Source organism: Ranitomeya variabilis, chromosome 3, assembly GCF_051348905.1.
Source record: "Ranitomeya variabilis isolate aRanVar5 chromosome 3, aRanVar5.hap1, whole genome shotgun sequence".
Taxonomy (NCBI): Eukaryota; Metazoa; Chordata; class Amphibia; order Anura; family Dendrobatidae; genus Ranitomeya; species Ranitomeya variabilis.
In genome coordinates, this window is record NC_135234.1 from 455,423,591 (window position 1) to 455,446,314 (window position 22,724).

At 46.9% G+C, this 22,724-nt stretch overlaps 1 protein-coding gene and 1 long non-coding RNA gene across 7 annotated transcripts in view; one reads left to right on the forward strand and one right to left on the reverse strand.

The window, feature by feature from the left end:
- Positions 1-10,648, forward strand: part of LOC143816346 (uncharacterized) — an 87,728-nt gene extending 77,080 nt beyond the window's left edge. The window contains exon 4 of the long non-coding RNA XR_013223921.1: positions 10,298-10,648. This is a non-coding gene — a long non-coding RNA (uncharacterized LOC143816346). The remainder of the gene's footprint in view (positions 1-10,297) is intronic.
- The window catches only part of LIMS1 (LIM zinc finger domain containing 1), a 1,169,472-nt gene extending 1,157,296 nt beyond the window's left edge, over positions 1-12,176 (reverse strand). For 3 of the 6 annotated variants that reach the window (XR_013223919.1, XR_013223914.1, XR_013223918.1), the window contains exon 1: positions 11,728-11,885. The gene's annotated coding sequence lies outside the window, so the exon portion shown is untranslated. Of the gene's footprint in view, positions 1-11,727 lie in introns of all 6 variants that reach the window. The other 3 variants (XR_013223916.1, XR_013223915.1, XM_077296590.1) reach the window with 3 other exon arrangements.
- Positions 12,177-22,724: the final 10,548 nt, after the last annotated feature.

Below are 22,724 nucleotides of genomic sequence, written 5' to 3' on the forward strand. Positions count from 1 at the left end.
AGGGCATGCACTAGTGTTTTTGTGGTGTTGCGGTCAAGGAATGCGCGGATCCGGGAAATATTTTTGAGATTGAGACGGCAGGAGGAGGCAAGGGCTTGGATATGTGGTTAGAAAGAGAGGGCAGAGTCGAGGATCACCCCGAGGCACCAAGCATGCGGGACTGGGGAAAGTGAGCAGCCATTGACATTGATGGATAGGTCTGGTGGAAGGGTAGAGTGAGATGGGGGAAAGATGATGAATTCTGTTTTGCCCATGTTCAGTTGTAGAAAGCGAGCAAAAAAAGCCGGATTACTTAGGCCGCCGTCACACATGCGAGTTTTACGGACGTAAGAGCGCAGAAACTACGTCCGTAAAACTCGCATAACATACGGCACAATGATTCTCAATGGGTCTAGTCCTATCAGCCGTATATTACGGATCCGTAATATACGGCGTTCTACGGCCGTACAAAATCGCAGCATGCTGCGTTTGTCAGCGTATTGCACAAAAAAAAAATCGCCAATGAAATTCTATGGGGGCGAGAAAAATACGGATTCCACACGGAAAAGCAGTGTGACTTGCGAGAAATACTGGCTTTACCACTCTGGCGGAGAAAATTGCGCGGGAGCCCACGCCAATTTTTTCCGCCATTTAACCCTTTATTTTAGCAGCTACAGCGCCCAAATTTTGCATACACACACTACTAACATTAGTAGTGTGGAATATCCAAAAAAAATGGGGATATGAGATGGTTTACTGTATGTAAACCATGTCTCATATCCTGTCGGGTTTGGGAAGGAGAAATTAAAAGCCGGCAATTGAATTACCGGCTTTTCACAGATATCGCGCTGAAGTAAATATAAATACAGAATATATATACATGTGTCTCAATGACATATATATATATATACACTGTATATATGTTTTCCCGAACATTTGAGCACATAAATCCATTAGATGTCGGTTTGGCAAGCCTGCGAGAAAATCTCGCAGTACGGATGCCATACGGATTACATACGGAGGATGCCATGCGCAAAATACGCTGACACACCCTGCCTACGGATCACTATTTTGGGAACATTTGTCCATATTACGGCCGTAAAATACGGACCGTATTGTCTTACGCCAAGTGTGACGCCGGCCTTACCGGTAATGCTCTTTTAATGAGTCCACAACAGCACCCTCTCACTTAAAGTGGGTGCTGTCGTGGCGAAGGGTAAAAAGCCGGATTACTTACCGTTAATGCTCTTTTAATGAGTCCACGACAGCACCCACTTTAAGTGAGAGGGTGCTGTTGTGGCGAAGGGTAAAAAAAGGCTGAAATAGCAGACAGACAGTGTGGGATTTTGGTAAGGAGGTGAGGTCAGGTCCGGATAGGTAGATCTGCGTGTCATCGGCGTAGAGATGGTACTGCATACCGTAGGATTCTATGAGCTGTCCAAGGCCGAAGGTGTAGATGGAGAAGAGTAGGGGTCCTAGAACAGAGCCTTGAGGAACACCAACTGACAAGGGGCAAAGTGAGGAGGTGGTGAGGGGGAGGGAGACAGTGAATGTTTGGTCTGTCAGATATGACGAGATCTAGGATAGGGCCAAGTCTGTGATGCCAAGAAATGAGAGGATCTGTAGCAGAAGGGAGTGGTCCACAGTCTCGAAGGAAGAAGACAGGTCCAGGAGATGGAGGACAGAGTAGTGTCGCTTGCTCCTGGCAGTTAGTAGGTCATTGGTGACTTTAGTTAGGGCAGTTTCAGTTGAGTGATGGGGACGGAAGTCAGATTGTAACCGATCAGAGAAGGAGCAGGAGGAGAGGTGGGAGGACAGTTCAAGATGGACGTGTTGCTCCAGCAATTTGGAGGCATAAGGGAGAAGAGATATCGGGCGATAGCTAGACACAGAGGATGGGTCGAGGGAGGGCTTTTTGAGGATGGGTGTGATCTTGGCATGCTTGAAGGATGAGGGGAAGACACCTGTTGTGAGTGAGAGGTTGAAGAGGTGTGTTAGGGTTGGGATGAAGACCGTGGAAAGGTTAGGGATGAGGTGGGATGGGAGCGGGTAGAGCATGCAGGTGGTGAGGTGTGATCTTGACAGGAGGGTATAGATATATATATTCTCATATTGAGGCTTATGCATACAATTATTGGGATGTTTAAAGGGAACCTGTCACCTGGTTTGGCCGACATAAGATACGGCCATTGCCTTTCAGGGCTTATCTACGGCATTCTATAATGCTGTAGATAAGGCCCCGATCTGACCTGAAAGATAAGAAAAATAAGTTTCTCTATGGTCCATTATATTATTTTTGCTTTTGATCTATCCTGGTAGTTGGCTTTGACAAAACGGCGCAGATACATGCAGACTAAATGCATTTTTATTGTGTTTCTGCATTTAATGCATCTCTTTTTCAAACATGCGCTGCATGTCAATTAAAGCTCATAAGGGGAAAGAAAAAAAAAAGGACAGTGGGCATGAGATTCCTATACAGCCCATCCACTTTGCTGGAACTGTAAGGCGCTGTGTCAAGTGAGTCAAAATCTTATCTTGGTAATTTAACCTATATTAATGTTAAAAACCCACTTCAAATACCCTGAATGAAAGGTATGTGCAGACAATCTGGAACTGGCTGCGCTTTGGACACAGTGCATATTCACTGTGTCCAAAGAGCTGCCGTCTATTGAACGCAGGTGAATCTGCATGTGTTCACTGAACCGTGCAGAATCACCGCGTTCAATACACTGTAAGGGTGAAATTTATCTTGAGGAGGTTCGCGTCTCCGCAAGAGAAATTGACATGCTGCCGTCTGGAGAGACGCGCTGCATGTCTGTCTCCACAGCTGAACTGCGTGCGTCTGTGCACGCATAGTGGGCATGTGATTTCTTGAAATCCCATCAACTATGCAATATTATCTGGCCGCTGCGGGTTGGATACTGCACAAGTACACAGCGTCCAACCCAGTGTTCACTAATCGTGTAACATGCCCTTAGGGCTCATGCAGACGTCCATGCACATCAGTCCGAACACGGACTGGTCATGGGTCTCCTGACCCGAGCATGACTGTTTAATATAACACGGATTTCTAGGAGGTTGTCATGCTTGGGCCGAGAGAGCTGTGGTCAGTCTGGCATTGTGGACCGATCTCGGACCCATCTGACGGACGTATGGACGAGCCATAAGGAGGCATTTACACACAGCAGCCATAATAAAGCCACTGATAAGTACAGCAGACCCGGGCTGCCGTGGTCTTTTCTCAACCACTTCGTTTTAGGCTGCGCTCACATAAAATTATGTTCACACACGGCAAATACTTTTGCGATTTACAAGAGAAAAATCTGCAGTGTGTTACAGAAGCAGAAAAGTGGGCAAGATTTTACAAAATTAATGTAAAAAAAGTCTGCAGTGGAAATTGCATGTCATTTTATCCTATGGATTTTCACAAAGGATTTGCGATACATAAGAAAACAAATGAAAACTGTGGCAAATCCACATCAAAGTCCACATTAAAAAAGTGGATTTTGCTGCAAATCGTTGGCTAAAATCAGCAGAAAAAAACCCTCACATATGCAAATACAGTCTTAGAAAGCCATTTCCATCTACAGTAAGTATTTTGCTCTCCTGGAAAGGATCACGCTGGAGGAACCAGAGCCAAGTCATTTTAACTTTGGACTGGAGTCAATGAAACACTCCCTGAAAACATCTGCTGTAAGGAGTCATCTACTCCAGCTAATGAGCCGTCACTCCGCTGGATAGTGCCAGCACTTTATATTGGGCACTGCCTGACAAGAAAAAGCTTGCTACAAAATGTGATCCCACACTGAAAGGAAAGCAGAGCAGCATCTATTAGGTGCTATGGATATCAGGAGGGACTGATCACACAAGGCCTTGCCGCTTCCAGAAGAACAATACAGATGTCATCTTCACATCCTTCATAGTTGCTTGGAAGAAACATCACGCACAATAAGCATTTTTAATGGCATTATTTATTTCTCAGATGGTTTTCAAATACTATATGGGGTAAGCACAAGAAAAAAATTCTAAAGCATACAGTTTCTTTTAAGAAAAAACTATGTGCAATATAGATTTTAAAATACCATTCGGCCACATAAAACTGCTAACAACCACCCCATCAACATGGTCAGCTTTTTCACTTTATCTCCCACATTTGGAAGGAAATGGGTTAATGGCAAAGAAAAAAAAAAACAGCAGAACAACAGGTAACACAACAACACAAACCATGGCCTGAATTGTTTGTGCAGATGAAAAACAAATAAATCAACATAAAATAAGTTACACATGAACATACCCTTGTACTGTATGAGGTGCTGAGCACTTTAACATACTGTACAGTATGGCTTTGCTGGAAAAGATCAGTATAACCTGGATTTCATTCATTTAAAGGGGTACTCGTAGAGTTGAAGGAAAAAGAAAACAAAACAACTTGTATGGTCCCTGCCCTTAAACTAGAAAAATGAGATTGCCAGTGCACTTCTATTATCTTTAGACCACTTGGAATTAACAGGAGCTGCTCCTCACTGCTCCCACCTCCTGTCTGGGACATTAGTTGACACAGCATTTAAAAATAACAAACAGTTATACTCACCTAACACCTCATTCCACTGAATCCCTAGTCTCCTGTAAGTAAACAAAAATAAAAAACAACAATATCCCTCACCTCTCTGTCATTCTGTCCCACGCCATAATCCATGTCTGGGGGATAAATAGTTTTCAACCTGGATGGTGCCAAGATGTGACCGTCCAGGCTGAGATCCACTGGTGACTGAACTGTTGCGAGCGCAGCCTCAGTGACTAGCGGCGACGTCAATGAGGCTGCGTCCCCAGCCGGGCTGAACTGTGGTGACCTCGTTGAGATCCCAGCTAGCACCGTGAGAAACTGCGGTGACCTAATCACTGACTTTTTTCCACGGTGCTGAGGTCACCGCAGTTCAGCCTAGCTGGGAATGCAGCCTCAGTGACCAACGGTAACCTCCAAGATGTCATCGATGGTCAATGATTCTACTCTCGCAGCAGCTCATTCACTAGTGGTTCTTCAGCCTGAACGGTAGCATCTTGGCACCGTCCAGGTTGAAAAATATTTATCCCCCAGGCATGGATTACGGTGTGGGACAGACACCCCATAGGGGTGGAGCCGCATATTCATTACTGTAATGAGCGGTACCATGTGACCGCTCACTACATGAAGAAGCTGCCGGCGCCGGGGAACAGACGTGCAGGGACCGCGCCAGGAGCAGGCGAGTATGGCGGGGGCAGTGCGCGATATTCACCTGCTCCCCGTTCCATTGTCGGCGCCGCTGCGTCTTCCACGTCCTCTGCAGGGACGCTCAGGTCAGAGGGTGCGATGACGCGATTAGTGCGCGCCGCCCTCTGCCTGAGCGTCAGTGCAGAGGACGGGAAGACATAGCGGTGGTCGGCGGTGGAACGGGGAGCAGGTGAATATAGCAAGTGCCAAGGGCCTGAGAGGCGAGTATGTGATTTTTTTTATTTTTTTAATCGCAGCAACAGCATATGGGGCAAATATGTGTATGGAGCATCTTATGGGGCAATTATCTGTATGGAGCATCTTATGGGGCCATGTGCAGCATTATATGGGGCAAATATCTGTATGGAGCATCTTATGGAGCTATGTGCAGCATTATATGGGGCAAATATCTGTATGGGGCCATGTGCAGCATTAAATGGGGCAAATATCTCTATGGAGCATCTTATGGGGCAGTGTGCAGCATTATATGGGGCAAATATCTCTATGGAGCATCTTATGGGGCCATAATCCACATTTGTGGAGCATTATACGGTGCAAATGTGTCTATGGAGCATCTTATGGGGCCATAATCAGCATTTGTGCAGCATTATATGGGGCATATTTTAATATGGAGCATCTTATGGGGCCCATCATGAACTGTATGGAGCATTATATGGGGCTCCTGATTCAATATGGATATTCAAAAACACAACCTACTGATGTCTCAATTAATTTTACTTTTATTGGTATCTATTTTTATTTTTGAAATGTACCAGTAGCTGCTGCATTTTCCACCCTAGGCTTATACTCGAGTCATTAAGTTTTCCCAGTTTTTTTGTGGCAAAATTAGTGGGTCGGCTTATACTCGAGTATATACGGTAACTCATCATTCTCCCCTGCTCGCACTGATCGCCGGCAGAGCAGGGAAGAATGATGAGAGCGGTCTTCAGCACTTGGCGCAAGCGCTTACTATACCACTGCTTCTCAGGCGCTGGTACGTGTCCCATGGATGTCATCTGTGTGCACGTGTACGGGACGTTTTGCGGCCCGTGCTGCCGGTAAAAAACGTAAATGTCAGCGTGTTTTGCCCACAGACACGGTCCGTGGAAACACACTGACATGTGCACAGACCCATTCACTTGAATGGGTCTATAAGTGCAAGTGCCTCTGGCAAGTGTGAAAGCTGTCACCACACGTACCGGAGACAATGACGTCTGAAAGACGCCTAAGCAAGACAGAGCTACCAAGGTATTGATCCCAAAATGATGAGTTCTCCGCATTCTCTAATCAAATATTGAGTAAGCAAAATGTGAGTAACTTTTATTAGGTAAATCATTAATAGAATATCCAAAAAACACACGTAAACTATTACTCAAAACACAGGCAATAAACTCAGTCCTATTATGCTATTGAGGCACAGTATTCCAGCAAGGTAACAGGCATGGAAAAGACAGTGGTCAATTGCACTTTTATCAAACTGTAGCCAGCACCAAGATGAAACCAACGTCGGTCAGGCCCCCAATAAACACTCAAGGTAACTGTGTTGGTAACTGACAGAAGTAAATACATAAGAACTCTCACCCGATTCGGAGCATCCAGGGGAAAGTTCACCGTACCGAGCGTCAACCCTGGCCACACCAGTCCGAATTCACAGTGGGATTCCAAGAAAACCCTAACAGGCCCTGAATATAATATGCTCACCATGGTTTCCCACATCTCCAGCCCTGACAAAGGCAGACCACATCTGACCCTATAATGTCCCTGTGCGCTTCGCAACACTTTTCTTCCAGACGAATTCTTCAAGGGAGAAATTGGCACATTCTATACAAAACGGACATGGCAGTGTCCTGATGGTGGACCTGGCATACACTAGTATATCGGGAAGTGCACCGGGACATTGTAGGGTCAGATGTGGACTGCCCTTGTCAGGGCTGGAGTTATGGGAAACCAGGGCGAGCGTATCATGACCAGGGCCTGTTAGGGTTTTCTCAGAATCCTGCTGTGAATTCGGACTGGTGTGGCCAGGGTTGATGCTCTGTACGGTGAACTTTCCCCTGGATGCACTGAAATGGGTGAGAGTTCTTATGTATTTGCTTCCCGTCAGTTACCAACACAGTTGCCTTGAGTGTTTATATTGGGGGCCTGACCGACGTTGTGTTCATCTTAGTGCTGGCTACAGTTTGATAAAATCGGAATTGACCACTGTCTTTTCCACGCCTGTTACATGGCTGGAATACTGTGTCCCAATAGCATAATAGGACTAGGTTTATTGCCTGTGTTTTATGGGTAATATTTTGAGTGTGTTTTTGGGATATTATATTACTGTTTTAATGACTTACCTAATAAAAGTTTTGTCTTACTAGATACTCACATTTTGCTTACTCAAAATCTGTAAATGTTATACCTTTCAATACAACAAGGTGAAAATTTTAAAATGAAGAATTCCGAATCCCTGGCCCAGAGGTACAGGACGTAAATGCACTGATATTTCAGCTACAGCTGGGGTGGGGAACCTCAGGCCCGTGGGCCATTTACAGTGCCTACAAGTAGTATTCAAGCCCCTGCAGATTTAGCAGGTTTACACATTTGGAATTAACTTGGCATTGTGACATTTGGACTGTAGATCAGCCTGGAAGTGTGAAATGCACTGCAGCAAAAAAGAATGTTATTTCTTTGTTTATTTTTTTTTTAAATTGGGAAAAGTTTTTTCAGAGGGTCATTTATTATTCAACCCCTCAACCCACCAGAATTCTGTTTGGTTCCCCTAAAGTATTAAGAAGTAGTTCAGGCACAAAGAACAATGAGCTTCACATGTTTGGATTAATTATCTCTTTTTCCAGCCTTTTCTGACTATTTAAGACCCTCCCCAAACTTGGGAACAGCACTCAAACATGGTCAACATGGGAAAGACAAAGGAGCATTCCAAGGCCATCAGAGACAAGATCGTGGAGGGTCACAAGGCTGGCAAGGGGTACAAAACCCTTTCCAAGGAGTTGGGCCTACCTGTCTCCACTGTTGGGAGCATCATCCGGAAGTGGAAGGCTTATGGAACTACTGTTAGCCTTCCACGGCCTGGACAGCCTTTGAAAGTTTCCTCCCGTACTGAGGCCAGGCTTGTCCGAAGAGTCAAGGCTAACCCAAGGACAACAAGGAAGGAGCTCCGGGAAGATCTCATGGCAGTGGGGACATTGGTTTCAGTCAATACCATAAGTAACGTACTCCACCGCAATGGTCTCCGTTCCAGACGAGCCCGTAAGGTACCTTTACTTTCAAAGCGTCATGTCAAGGCTCGTCTACAGTTTGCTCATGATCACTTGGAGGACTCTGAGACTGACTGGTTCAAGGTTCTCTGGTCTGATGAGACCAAGATCGAGATCTTTGGTGCCAACCACACACGTAACGTTTGGAGACTGGATGGCACTGCATACGACCCCAAGAATACCATCCCTACAGTCAAGCATGGTGGTGGCAGCATCATGCTGTGGGGCTGTTTCTCAGCCAAGGGGCCTGGCCATCTGGTCCGCATCCATGGGAAGATGGATAGCACGGCCTACCTGGAGATTTTGGCCAAGAACCTCCGCTCCTCCATCAAGGATCTTAAGATGGGTCGTCATTTCATCTTCCAACAAGACAACGACCCAAAGCACACAGCCAAGAAAACCAAGGCCTGGTTCAAGAGGCAAAAAATCAAGGTGTTGCAGTGGCCTAGTCAGTCTCCTGACCTTAACCCAATTGAAAACTTGTGGAAGGAGCTCAAGATTAAAGTACACATAAGACACCCAAAGAACCTAGATAACTTGGAGAAGATCTGCATGGAGGAGTGGGCCAAGATAACTCCATAGACCTGTGCCGGTCTGATCAGGTCTTATAAAAGACGATTATTAGCTGTAATTGCAAACAAAGGTTATTCCACAAAATATTAAACCTAGGGGTTGAATAATAATTGACCCACACTTTTATGTTTAAAATTTATAAAAATTTAACTGAGCAACAAAACTTTTTGGTTTGTAAGATTTATGCATCTGTTAATAAATCCTGCTCTTGTTTGAAGTTTGAAGGCTCTAACTTATTTGCATCTTATTAAACCTGCTAAATCTGCAGGGGGTTGAATACTACTTTTAGGCACTGTATCAAGCCCCATGAGCAGATTCCCAGTGACCGCAGGGCTTGGGCCGGCAGCTGTATTTTTCAGCAGGCCCAATAATTTATTTTTGCTCTCTGAGCACGGGCACGCAGTGTTCATTACCGAACCATGAGGCGCGAGCAATGAAAGATTACATCCTGACCCCAGTGCCAGCTTCAGGACGTACTTTGTGGGAGGAGTTAGCATGTAATTTGTACGGCCCCCGAGGGATGGTATAAATATCCAAATGGGCCTTGGCAGAATAAAAAAAAAAAAAAAAAAAAAGATTCCCCGCCCCTGACCTAGAGTGTAAGACATAATGTGATCCAGGTCTGACCAGGATAGAGCAGAAACTACTTACTCTTAAATGATTGTAACTAGGAAATGTAAAAGTGCCAAAAAAACATTACCCCAAGGCTACAACGTTACTTGCATTCATGTACTCCTGGTGGAGACTCCCTAATCTTGCACATCAGATTATCAGCGGGATCAATTATCTGTTATATGTAGCAGCTTAACCAAAAGGGGTAAGGAAACCGATTAGTTCTGGGGATCAGTGTGACATCAGGATTGTTTAAACTGGACCTTCCCCTTAAAGAAAACCTCCTGTTACCGCTCTTGACAAGTCAATTCTTGTACCCACATAAATACACAATGCTGGAGCAACATTTCTTATAATTCTGTATTTTGCTGTTCCACTGTTATACCTCATAGAAATAGACAATTGGGTGTTATCATTCATTCCTCTAATGTTAAGGGCGTGCCCCTTTCAGCTCTGATTGGACAGTGTGTGACGGCTCAGGGACACGCCCATATGTCAATTTATTCATAAAATTCTAGGAGAAATGACAGAAACGTCTCCATGTAGATGTATAGGAGAAGATAATCCACAAGTGTTACTAAAACAGACACTGCAGCAGGTACTAACACCCTGTTATTTTCTATAGGGGACACGTTAACCTGAAAGGACCAAGAATGAATCTGCTCCGAACGCACAATGCAGCTTTCATTATCTCCTATGGAAGCATCTCAAAAATGTATGAAAAAAGGAGAATAAACAGCATAAGAACAAAGGCGGCTTGTGCTGCAATAGTAAAATCTGTAACAGTCTTTCCATAAGATGTTCCCATACAAATTCGACATCCTCCACATAATATGATCATTCATATAATAATGTGCTCAGATTAAATCCATAATCCCAGATTTCACCATTATTTATTTATTCCTGTACAATCTGGCCTAACAGGCATGTTTTCTGGGATGGTGAAATAAATGGGCCAGTGTCATATTCGATTCCCGACCCCGGCGATAGCAGTGCCCGCTCTATTCTCCATCCCGGCGATAGCTGCACCCGCTCTATTCTCCACCCTGGCGATAGCGGTGCCCCCTCTATTCTCCACCCTGGCGATAGCTGCACCCGCTCTATTCTCCACCCTGGCGATAGCGGTGCCCCCTCTATTCTCCACCCTGGCGATAGCGGTGCCCCCTCTATTCTCCACCCTGGCGATAGCGGTGCCCCCTCTATTCTCCACCCTGGCGATAGCGGTGCCCCCTCTATTCTCCACCCTGGCGATAGCGGTGCCCCCTCTATTCTCCACCCTGGCGATAGCGGTGCCCCCTCTATTCTCCACCCTGGCGATAGCGGTGCCCCCTCTATTCTCCACCCTGGCGATAGCGGTGCCCCCTCTATTCTCCACCCTGGCGATAGCGGTGCCCCCTCTATTCTCCACCCTGGCGATAGCGGTGCCCCCTCTATTCTCCACCCTGGCGATAGCGGTGCCCCCTCTATTCTCCACACCAGCGATAGCTGCACCCGCTCTATTCTCCAGTCTTTCCCATTCTGCCAGCAGACCATCAATAACACTCAGCGACAAAAATACAAGGGGTTGTCCAGCATATCCCAAGAGCAGATGACCAAGCTGCAGGGGGTCACAGAGGAGAACAGATGCCATCAGCCATATGGTGGAACCATTCCCAGGACATGCCACACAGTCTGTAGGGTACTAAGCCCTATGGTCCCGGTGAGGACCACATCTGCAGCCTCACCAGCTACATGCCAGGCATGTCCCGCACTGTGCCCGGGCACCTGGGTGTGGTGCCAGCCTGTTCACCCCAGCAGAGTACTGCGGGCACAGCTGGCACCTATAGGCACATAGATGGTGGTATCTCGGCAGAAGTCTGCCCCTCACGGGGCTGCAGGATGTGGGGCCCTGACAGACGCAAGCTCTGCCCTAGCTGCAGCAGCACTGCTGTCATCACCCCATACAAAGTCCGGCTGCACCGGGTCACATGAGCCCCGGGGCGCCACACACTCTCCCGAGCCGCTAGCCACTCACTAACATAGGACGCGCATGCGGGGACTGCTCCAGCCCCTTACCTGTTCGTCATCCCCACGACGGCCAACATGAGGCCCCTCGGTCGGTCCGCGAAGAATATGGGGTAGTAGGGTACTGAGGGCGCCTCAGAGATGGGCGGGATGGGCAGAGTCCCGGGAGCGCGCACTCCCCCTCCCACTGCAGGCGACTCCACGCCCGGCTCTGACTCACCTCCGCCCACTATGGGCTGCCAATCACCCGCGGAGGAGGGGTCGCCATGGTAACGGCAGGATGAAGGCCACACCCCTCCATTTTACTCTACAGGTTATTATCGCTGCAGACCTCTTACTACATCCGGGTACTCCGGGCGGCCACGCCCACTAACCCCGGGTGATGGTTTCCAGCCTGGAAGGCTGATGTCATAATCATTTAAGGCATTTCCGCGCCATTAGCTCATCCGTCCACTGGTGCTCCGCGTCACCGGCTACGTGCTGGGCAATGGCGGGGGGAAACGGCGCCTCACAGGGGAGGGCTCTGAGCATGGAGCGCTGCACAGCTGCCGGCATCTCCACTAGGCGGGGATACTGGGAAAGAGAGTGTTAAAGGGGTCCTCTGGGGACGGTATAGGGAGTATTGAAGGAGTCCTCTGGAGATGGCAAAAAAGAATATTAGGCTAGTTTCACACATCAGTTTTTTGTTTTCAGGCTAAATCCGGTAATTTAAAAAAAAAAATTAGCTGGATCCGGTCTTCTTTAATGTGCATGGATTTTTTTGACTTCCCGGACCCCCACCCGTCACTTAAGAGTCACTGAGGGAGAGGGATCGCTTGTTTTCACTTGCGAACCCCTTCCATCACATTAAGGGTATGAGCACACGTTGCGGACTTGGCCCTGCGGATTCACAGCAGCTTTCCATGCGGTGTACAGTACCATGTAAACCTATGGAAAACCAAATCCGCAGTGCACATGCTGCAGAAAATACCGCACGGAAACACAGCGCTGTATTTTCCGCAGCATGTCAATTCTTTGTGCGGATTCCGCAGCGTTTTGCACCTGCTCCTCAATAGGAATCCGCACAAAAAAAGCAGGAAATCTGCAGGTAAAACGCAGTGCGTTTTACCTGCGGATTTTGCAAAAACGGTGAGGAAAAGTCCACAACGTGGGCACATAGCCTTATTCCCTGCCGCCCCAGCGCTATGTGCAGTGATGTCAGATTTATCATATGCTTGTCACGTGAACGATGGGTATAGTAGATAATGGATATTTGTAAAGGGGTCATCTCAAGTTTTCAAGCAGTTAAAATAAAGTGATTGTTAAAAAAGAAAACAACTTTGCAATTTACAGTACTTCCAATTAAAAATCCTCTCTGTTCTTGAGAATGGAGGGATTTGTAATTCTTGTTTAGGTTACCGGCCACCTCCGCAGTCCCAGCCTGGCTGTTTTATGCTTTCCAAGCTGCTCGAGGTGCATTGCGGCTTGCTGGGCTACTAGCAGCATGAGCGCATACAGTTTGGGCTAACGGCACAGCCATGCTGCTGGTGTGAACTGTCCCCAGTAGTGATGAGCGAGTGTACTCGTTACTCGGGTTTTCCGGAGCATGCTCTGGTGTCCTCCGAGTATTTGTAATGCCGGTTTCACACGTCAGTGGCTCCGGTACGTGAGGTGACAGTTTCCTCATGTACCGGAGCCACTGACACACGTAGACACATTGAAATCAATGCATCTGTGCAGATGTCATTGATTTTTTGCGGACCGTGTCTCCGTGTGCCAAACACGGAGACATGTCAGTGTTCGTGGGAGCGCACGGATTACACGGACCCATTAAAGTCAATGGGTCCGTGTAAAACACGTACCGCACACGGACGTTGTCCATGTGCAGTCCGTGTGCCGTGCAGGAGACAGCGCTACAGTAAGCGCTGTCCCCCCCACGTGGTGCTGAAGCCGCCATTCATATCTTCTCTGCAGCAGCGTTTGCTGTAGAGAAGATATGAAAAATCCTTTTTTTTCTTTGTTTCTCGTGTTTATCATAAAGATCCCTGTCCCCACCCCCTGTGCGCCCGCCCGCTGTTATTAAAATACTCACCCGCCTCCCTCACAGTGTCCTGTCCTGGCCACAGCTTCTCTTGTATGCGGTCACGTGGGACCGCCCATTACAGAAATGAATATGCGGCTCCACCCCTATGGGAGGTGGAGCTGCATATTCATGACTAATCGGCGGCCCCACGTGACCGCTCATACAGTAGAAGCTGCGGCCAGTACAGGAAGCAGCGCCAGCGAAGGAGCCGGGTGAGTATTTTAATAACAGCGGGCGGGCGCACAGGGGGTGGGGACATGGATCTTTATGTTAAACACGAGAAACCAAAAAAAAAAAAAAGGATTATTCATATTTTCTCTACAGCAAACGCTGCTGCAGAGAAGATATGAATGGCGGCTTCAGCACCACGTGGGGGGGACAGCACTTATCTCTAGCGCTGTCTCCTGCACGGTGCGTGTGGTACCCAGTCGGCACACGTGTGCCGCTCGTGTGCCACACTGATGTGCCACAGAAACGCACGGGCACACGGACACGGATTATTCCGGTACCGATTTTTCCGGTACCGGAATTATCTGGACGTGTGAGACTGGCCTAACTGCTCGGAGATTTAGTTTTTGTTGACGCAGCTGCATGAATTACAGCTGCTAGCCAGCATGTGGGGGTTGCCTGGTTGCTAGGAAACCCCCACATGTAATCAAGCAGGCTAGTAGCTGTAAATCATCCAGCTGTGGCAAAGAAAACTAAATCTCCGAGCACTTACAAATACTCGGAGGACCCCCAAGCGTGCTCGTGAAAACACGAGTAACGAGTATATTCGCTCATCGCTAGTCCCCAGCAAAGTGGGACTCCTGGAGGTAGATCATCCCTTTAATTTACACCTGTTCTTAAACCCCCAGAAAACCCCTTTAAGGGTATGTGTCCACGTTCAGGATTGCATCAGGATTTGGTCAGGATTTTTCATCAGTATTTGTAAGCCAAAACCAGGAGTGGGTGATAAATGCAGAAGTGGAGCATATGTTTCTGTTAGGGTATGTCTCCACGGTACGGATGGGTGGCGGTATGCCCCGCCCCCTTAATGGGACGCGATCATGCCGGATGTGTTAACTCTTCACATCCGGGATGATCGCTCTCTCCCATAGGGCCCTGTGATATGCCTTGCGGGGACGCTGCGTCCCCGCAAGGTGTACGGGCATGCTGCGATCTGAAAAGACACGCAGCATGTCCGGAGTCGCAGGGCCGCCGCGTGCGGGTTTCCACGCATAGTGGAGACGGGATTTCATCAAATCCCCTCCACTATGCAGGAACATCTGGACGCTGCTTGTTTGACGCTGCAGCTCTGCGCAGCGTCAAACAAGCAGCGTTTCCTGAACGTGGAAACATACCCTTAGGGTATGTGTCCACGTTCAGGTTTGCTTCAGGCTTTGGTCAGGATTTTATGCAAGTAAAATCCTGACCAAAAATGCACCTGAGGTCACTGGCAGGTCACCTGCGGTGTTCCTGCGTGTTTTGCTCATTGTAGCAACATGCTGCGTTCTTAAAAAACGCAACACATGTGCGTTTTTGCGGGAAAAACGCATGCGTTTTTTCCTGCACAGTGGAGACGGGATTTCATTACATCCCCTCCACTATGCTGTAACATCTGGACGCTGCGTTTTTGAAGCTGCGGCTCAGCGCTGCGTCAAAAACGCAGCGTTTCCTGAATGTGGACACATACCCATATACTTTTCCTCTAATTGTTCCACTCCTGGTTTTGGCTTACAAATACTGATGAAAAATCCTGACCAAATCCTGATGCAATCCTGAACGTGGACACATACCCTTAGGGTATGGCTCCACGGTACGGAGGGGCGGCGGTATCGCCGCAGCGGCGAAGCCGCTCGGCGCTAAGCCCCACCCCCTTCCTGGGACGCGATCATGCCGGATGTGTTAACTCTTCACATCCGGGATGATCGCTCGCTCCCATAGGGCCCTGTGATATGCCTTGCGGGGACGCTGCGTCCCCGCAAGGTGTACGGGCATGCTGCGATCTGAAAAGACGCGCAGCATGTCCGGAGTCGCAGGGCCGCCGCGTGCGGGTTTCCACGCAGAGTGGAGACGGGATTTCATAAAATCCCCTCCACTATGCTGGAACATCTGGACGCTGCTTTTTTGACGCTGCAGCTCTGCGCAGCGTCAAAAAAGCAGCGTTTCCTGACCGTGGAAACATACCCTTAGGCTACTTTCACACTAGGGTCGTGCACTGCACATCGCTATGCCTCGTTTTGTAGAAAAAACGCATCCTGCAAAAGTGCTTGCAGGATGCTTTTTTTCTCCATTGACTTGCATTAGCGACGCAGTGCGACGCATTGCCACACGTCGCAACCGTCGCATGCAACCGTCAGACCGTCGCCACCAGAAAACGTTGCATGTAAAGTTTTTTGGTGCGTCGTGTCCAGCATTTCTGACCACGCATGCGCGGCCGGAACTCCGCCCCCTCCTCCCCGCACCTCACAATGGGGCAGCGGATGCGTTGAAAAGCAGCATCCGCTGCCCCCGTTGTGCGGCGCTTTCACAGTATGCGTCGGTGCGCCGCAACATCGCATTGCGATGTGCAGTGCACGACACTAATGTGAAAGTAGCCTAACATGCCATGTTTCCAGCACTTTCTAGATGCCCGTTCCCCTAGGCGGTGCTTACACGGCCTCCTGTGCGACTCCGTTGTAAAATACTAATTGATATGTTTCCGGTCAGTGTGTGACCCGCTTCCTTTCCATCATTAATGTCAGTGACATTTTAGATTCTGTCGAGCATTTTCTTTGTATCCATTTTTCCCAAAATACCATTTATTCCTACTTCCATGTAGTTTGTGGGATTATCTCACCTGTTTCCTGTCACAGAAAAGGATCCTGAGTGTAACGAGATGTAATGTTCACCAATGTCACCGATTTCCTATCTGCTCAGGGAAGCTCAATGTGGCCCGTCACCCTCCCAAAGGAAAGGCTCTCCTCCTTCCCGCGGCTGGAATCTGTTCCTGTTTAGTTATGTACTTCCATATGTTACTGAAGGCTTGGAAAGGTGCAGACCCTATGTAAGCTGAGGGGCCGCAACATCTTTTAGCTTAAAGGGGTAGAACCTCGCCAAGGCTCGATCTGGACTAAAGGAACAAAATCGGCTTTATGTAGCCTGTCAGTCGTGAAGCATCTGTACTTGGTTTGAACAGTCATTCTGTGACTTGAAACTAGCTCATTGGGGTGGGCAGCGAGAAGTAAGACCCCAATGATCTAATATTAATGACTTCTTCTAATGAAACTCCATCAATATTTTGATCCCAGGTGATCCACTTAATTGCTATGTAGAATTTTGTATGATATTTTTTTCTTTTGCTTCCTAAATGCTAAGCTAAGTAACTTTCTAAATAATCTTCATTAAAAGCTTTCTACCATTGTGTTGATGCGTGGTTTACATAAGTTCTATATGCAGCTGAGGGATTGCACAAAAGATACAAATAATCACAGCTCCAGGTCTTGGTTTTTGAAGGTCTACCTTCCCTACTCTGTGCTAGACACAACAAGGGGGAGGGATTTGTACACAGATTTGCATTGGAGAGGGGAGAAAGTATCTAAAGTTTTATGGAGAGCAGAGAAATCAGGCTACAGTCAAGTAGGGAAGGAAATAAGTGTAGTCTTTGCACTGTGCTAATATATGAAATGAAGACAGCAGATGTAGCATGAATTATAGGGAAGAACAATCGGGTAAGTGAATATAGCTGATTATATATATATACACTAGTATATATATTTTTATCTACCGCAGGCCCATAAAATATATAGATCTCCTTTAATAGGAGACATATTCCAGCTCTGAAATCTTTAAATGGATAGAAAAATGCAAGCGTTCTCCCAAAAGATATGACTAAGTGTCTGACTGCTCTTGCCAGGGAGGCTGCTCCCGAGGATGATGTAATCCATGTAGTTTGTGGCTCAGCTTAGATTTCAGGGTTTATTTTTATTTAGGAGTTCACCACAAATAGGGGTCCAGAAGCTGAATTATTAGTGATCAGCGAGCGTGCACAGATAAGGTGTTATCAGGACACATTCGTGTGTTAATAGAGGACCTTCGGCGTGCTCAAATGCTATGTTCGAGTCCTCGCGGCTGCATGACTTGTGGCTGTTGGACAGCCGCAACACATGCAGGGATTGCCTGTTTGGCAGAGTGTGAGCCTATTTCCTTTGGTGAGGAGATAAAAAAAAAACAAACATCCATGTTTTCCAGTCTGTCCATGAAAATCAAACTGCATTCAGAGGTCATCCAAGTGCAGTCTGACTTTTTCCACAGACCCATAGAAATGAATGGATGACTGTGGTCTGAACAGATGCAGCTTCTGCATGTGGCAATTTTTTTCTGTAGGTCCCAGGAAAAAAAGACATCGACATGTACATGTTCCTATAGAATAACATGGGGATGAGTGCCATGTGTCAAAACGATGGATTGCACTCACTTGTCCCATATTTATAGTCGTGTACACGAGCCCTTAGTATTACAAGCTGTACCTGTGAAATGTAATCATTGACATATTTTAGTCCTTCATTTGGGACAGCTGCCTGACTAGTCTGTTAACTACTTACTTATTCACCCTATAATCATTTACTTATTTGCTATGCTTTGCTTATATAGCGCTATCATATTCCACAGCGCCTTACATACATGATCATCACTGTCCCAATAGGGCTCACAATCTAAGTTCCCCATCAGTATGTCTTTGGAATAAGGATATAGTTGCAATCAAAATTAGTCCCTCCCTATTGTAGATTAGGATTAGTAGCAAAATGTACACACTTTCTGCTATTTGCCGTAAACCAATGAAACAAGAAACTCAACACAACTAATATACACATGGTTTCTACACATTCAACACAAGATGCCACTTTTACTGACTGCCGCCATCTCAGAATTATTCCACCCCTTCATTAACTGCATCTTCACGATTTAGTAGCGCCCCCCTGTGGCTGCTGGAAATGTGGTACATAGCCAGGCTTCAGCATTGGCAGTGTTCCCGAGGAGACTTTGTCCATTCATTAAGGGCAATGGCCTCCAGTTCACTAAAAGTGACATTTTGTGTTGAGTTTGGAGAAACTTTGTTACATTAGTCACGTTGAGCTTTGTAAATTTGTTCTTGCATGACGTATATATCAAACTGCAGGTTTGTAAAATGTGGTAATAAATGTAGTTTGCAATGGGGGTTGTATAATTTTGATTGCAACTATATAATTTAGTAACAGAAAGGGCAGGTTCACATAAGCTTGTAAAACAACAGTTTCATCCAGAAAAGTGGGAGGACATTTTCTCACTTGTCATCTGTATACAATCTGTATTTACAGCAGCTATTCATCATTTACAATGTAAGTTACAGAACTGCAATGTATCCGTAAAAATCAGATACTTTCCTGTGTCTGTTTTTTTTTTACATATGCATTAACATTAATGGGCGAGTCTCATCCGAGTTACGGCAGACACTAGGGCATGCTGCGATTATTTTTCGCATGCACATTCGGTCAGTGATAAACATTCTTCATCTGCCCTGCTCCACTGAATAACATTGGCCGAGTGCTGTCTGTTTTTTTCACGGATAGATCAAGCATGATGAATTTCCACATGAGCAAACCCTTATCCAGTGGGAACTGAATATGAAAATTGCTTAATTGTGTGACTGCTGTGGATTTGCCACACATTTCAGTCTTGTCATCGCAGAGGGTGAAAACCACAGCATACATTGATATATAAATCCATAGAGCGTAGATAAAGGTGCAGGCATATGCCCGTACAAATCGGACCAAGATCAGACCAAAATGCACGGACTTGCCGGTAGGTTTCCCGACCCGAGTGTGACAGCTTCATATACTTCTACGAAGGGAGACCCGCTGGCCAGTCCGAGTATTGGGTTTTGATCTCCGTCCGATTTATACTGGCTAATGGGGGACACCCCCCCAAAAAAAAAAAAAATGATGTGGGGTCCCCCTATAATTAATAGCCAGAAAAGGCTATGCAGACAGCTGCGTGCTGATATTCATAGCCTAGGAAGGGGCCATGGATATTGGCTCCCCTGGCTACAAATACCAACTCCCAGCCGCCCCAGAAATGGCACATCTGTAAAATGTGCCAGTTCCAGCACTTAGCCTCTCTCTTCCCACTGCCCTGTAGCGGTGGCATATGGGGTAATAAGGGGTTAATGTCACCTTTGATTGTAAGGTGACATTAAGCCTGGTTAGTAATGGAGAGGTGTCAACAAGATACCTATCCATTACTAATCCTATAGTAGTGAAAGGTAAATAAAGACACAGCCATAAAAAAAGTATTTTAATATTCTTAATTTAACCATACTTACAACCACGCCTAATTACCCGAAGCCATCGATCACCTGCAAAAAATAAATAATAAACCAACAGTATACTCCCTGGTCTGACGCAATCCAATTAATAACCAGTGTCCCACGACGATCTCCCTTATAGAGCTGTCACATCAGGAGATGTGACAGCTCTATAGGCCTCCAGTGACACACTGACAGGAGATAATGTCTCCTGCAGTGTTATCACTAAGGGTTCAATGGCCTCTCACTTTACGGCACTGCTGTGTGAGAATTTCCCCACACAGCAGTGCCGCAAGTGACAGTACGAACTAAACTACTCACAGCGGCAGAGGGATACAGTGCGGAAGGATACCTTCCGTCATTGTATCCCGAGCCCCTGGAGAGCGGTTGCATCTGCCGATGTGACAGCTCTCCATGGGACACTCGTTATTAAATGGATTACATTAGATCAGGGAGTATACTGTTGGTTTACTATTTTTACAGGTGATTGAGGGATTAGGTGATTGGTAAGTATATATTGTATGTACTGTATGTGTGTACGGTGTATGGTTTGTTTGTTTTTCATACTTGAACACAGTAGCCAGATGATGGAACTACTACTTTCCCATCATCCGGCTACCTGTCACTGTAGCAGGTATACCTGGATGGGACTAGTAGTCCCATCTAGGGTTGAGCGAAACAGGTCGTGCATTTTCATAAGTCGCCGACTTTTGGCAAAGTCGGCGTCTCATGAAACCCGACCCGATCCCTGTGCGTGGTCGGCCATGCGGTACGCGATCTTGGCGCTAAAGTCGCGTTTCGTATGACGCGTTTAGCGCCATTTTTTCAGCCAATGAATGAGCGTGGGCAGAGTGATGACATAGGTCTTAGGGGAGTGAACGCCTATCGCCATGTTATCGCTTGTGCGCAGTAGGGATTTGGAATGTGCAATACGAAATTTTCTGTGCTGGGACGGAGGGGGGAGAGAGAGAGAGAGAGAGAAAAAAATAAATAAATTAAAAAAATAAATAAATAAATAAATTCCTTCATTGGGTTTCGTGTTTCGGCCGAAACCCGACTTTTCACGGTGGTCGGCCGATTTCACTCGACTCGACTTTTAAGACAGTCGGGTTTCACAAAACCCGACTCGACCCTAAAAAACTAAAGGTCGCTCAACCCTAGTCCCATCGGACAATGCCTGCCTACACACAGCCCCGCACACACACATACAGACCCAAACAACCACGCACAGACACACACAAACACCCGTACACAGACACGCGCATCTCCACACACAATCTCCCCCCCTCATGATCTGCAGCGTTTATCGCAGGCACATCCGCAGCAAATACGCAGATCTTTTTTTAAACCTGCAGTTTTGCTGCGGATTGGCCTGACACAATGGAAGTCAATGGGTGCAGAAACGCTGCAGATCTGCAAAAAGAATTGACATGCAGCAGAACAAAAAAGCTGTGATTCCGCGCGTTTTTTTCCGCAGCATGTGCACACCAAATGTCAATTTCACATTGACTAACATTGCTTGTGCACTACACTGCGGATCTGAAGCAAATTCAAGCATCCAAAAATGCTGCGGATCCGCATCTAAATCCGCAACATGTGCACATAGCCTTACAGAGTACTAACAAGTTCTGCTTGCTCTTTTCTGAGGTCTTGTACAGCTGGACATTACACCAGATGTCATTGTGACCAACATTTTATGCTCCATTAAATAACTGGGAGTCTCTATTGTAACTATACTGGGATCTCTTCCAAGTAGAAAGTTACTTTCTGATTACGAGGGTGCAGGAATCAGACTTTGACCTCAAGAACAAGCAAACTGGTTTGATATGAAGTGATAAAAGCTAACAAAGACATGGTGCTACTTGTGTGGACTATGAGAATCCCAGTTTAGGTTCCAGTGACTTGTCCATGGACACTGGCTTAAGGTACCTTCACACGAAACGACGCTGCAGCGATAGCGACAACGATGCCGATCGCTGCAGCGTCGCTGTTTGATCGCTGGAGAGCTGTCACACAGACCGCTCTCCAGCGACCAACGATGCTGAGGTCCCCGGGTAACCAGGGTAAACATCGGGTTACTAAGTGCAGGGCCGCGCTTAGTAACCCGATGTTTACCCTGGTTACCAGCGTAAACGTAAAAAAAAAAAAAACAGTACATACTCACCATCTGATGTCCGTCAGGTCCCTTGCCGTCTGCTTCCTGCTCTGACTGAGTGCCGCCGTACAGTGAGAGCAGAGCACAGCGGTGACGTCACCGCTGTGCTGTACTTTCACTTTCACTTTGCGGCGCTCAGTCAGTGTGGGAAGCAGACGGCAAGGGACCTGACGGACATCAGATGGTGAGTATGTACTGTTTTTTTTTTTTACGTTTACGCTGGTAACCAGGGTAAACATCAGGTTACTAAGCGCGGCCCTGCGCTTAGTAACCTGATGTTTACCCTGGTTACCAGTGTAAAACATCGCTGGTATCGTTGCTTTTGCTGTCAAACACAACGATACACGCCGATCGGACGACCAAATAAAGTTCTGAACTTTATTCAGCGACATCACAGCAGGATCCTGATCGCTGCTGCGTGTCAAACTAAACGATATCGCTAGCCAGGACGCTGCAACGTCACGGATCGCTAGCGATATCGTTACAAAGTCGTTTCGTGTGAAGGTACCTTTATTCACCCATCTCCC